Below are 1,739 nucleotides of genomic sequence, written 5' to 3' on the forward strand. Positions count from 1 at the left end.
CAGAGACATTACATCACAATAAAAATGTTGATTCACCAAGAAGATATATCAATCCTAAATGTGTATGCACCAAACAGAACTGCAAAATATGTGAACTCAAAACTAATGGGCAGCATCCCCCCCTCCCCTACTAGAGCAGTGGCAGAGAAAACCATCTAAAACAAAAGGTTTAAGTAAGATCCAGAATCTCCGAAGATAATGCAAATTCCCAGGTTTCAATAAAAAGTCATCATCATACCACAAAAAAGAAAGGTCTCAAACTGAATTTAAAATGACAATCAGATGCCAACAACAATATGAAAATGATGTTAGAATTATCTGACAAAGATTTTAAAGCACTCATCACTTTTTAAATGCTTCAGTGAGCAATTACAACCCCATTTGAAACAAATGAGGGGAAAAAAGAGTCTCAACAAAGAAACAGAAGATATAAAGAAGAACCAAAGGGCAATTTTAGAACTGAAAAATACAGTACCAAAAAAAAAAAAAACTCAGTAGTTGGGCTTAAGAGCAGAATGTAGAAGAAAGAGGAAATAATTAGTTCACTGGAAGAAAGGCCAATAGTCATTACCCAATCTGAACAATAGAGAGAAAAACAGACTGAAAAAAATAGTAGAGCCTCAGGGTCCTGTGGGATTATAACAAAAGACCTAACATTCATTTCACCAAAGTCCTGGAAGGAGAGGAGAAAGAGGACAGGACTGAAAAGTGTCCAAAGAATGACACGGCAACCTAAGACAGCAGGCCACATCAGCCAAGCATGGCAGCATGAAGCCCAGCCTTGGCAGCACCTCTGCTCTGTGGAACCTGCCGGCTTCCTCTTCTCCACTGTGCCCAGTGCATGTTTGCCTCGCAGACTGAGGGGGAGCTCAAAGTGACCCAAATTCTCAAAGAAAAGTTTCCTCGAGCTACAGCTATCAAAGTCACTGACATTTCAGGAGGCTGTGGGGCAATGTATGAAATTCAAATCAAATCGGAAGAATTTAAGGAGAAGAGAACTGTCCAGCAGCACCAGATGGTACATCAGGCACTAAAAGAAGAAATCAAATGTATGCATGGATTGAGGATATTTACCTCTGTCCCCAAACACTGACCACGCCCTGGCTGCATAGATATTGCTGCTGAAACCTTGGATGAATCCTATTGCCACCATTCTTTCCTAGGTATATGACAAAAAATTTATCTATTTTATTCATAGACATTTCCATATTGTAATTATAGAAGAGTATGGTATCTATTTAGATGTTAATTAAAGGCAACAGACAACTAAAATTTTTTTTCATTACAAAAAAAAAAAAAAGTATTCAAAGGAAGAGTGGTTGAAAACTTCCCAGGTTTGACAAAAGACATAAACCTTCAGATTCTAGGAGCTAATTTTACCCAAACAGTATAAATACAGAAAAAGCCATACAAGACACACCATAAATAAACTTCTGAAAGTGAAAGACGAAGACAAAATCTTGAAAGCAGCCAGAGAAAAACAATATGCTAATACTGGGGGAAAGCAATGAGAATAATAGTAGATTTCTCATCAGAAACTATGGAGGCCAGTGGAAGTGACACAATGTTCTTCAAGTGCTGAAAAAAAGGCTGCCTAACCCAAAATTTTATACCCAGCAAAAATGCCCTTCATTAATTAAAGGGAAATGAAGACATTCTCCAGTGAAAATAAACTAAGAGAACTTGTCCCCAGCAGACCTACCCTAAAAGAAAGGCTTTAAAATTTCTGTAAACAGAAA

At 37.7% G+C, this 1,739-nt stretch overlaps 1 pseudogene; it reads left to right on the forward strand.

Annotated features, from left to right (window-relative positions):
- The first annotated feature begins 760 nt into the window (after positions 1-760).
- Positions 761-1,158, forward strand: LOC137753566 (bolA-like protein 3 pseudogene; annotated as a pseudogene).
- The last annotated feature ends 581 nt before the right edge of the window (positions 1,159-1,739 follow it).

The sequence above is a fragment of the Eschrichtius robustus genome, chromosome 19, assembly GCF_028021215.1.
Source record: "Eschrichtius robustus isolate mEscRob2 chromosome 19, mEscRob2.pri, whole genome shotgun sequence".
Taxonomy (NCBI): Eukaryota; Metazoa; Chordata; class Mammalia; order Artiodactyla; family Eschrichtiidae; genus Eschrichtius; species Eschrichtius robustus.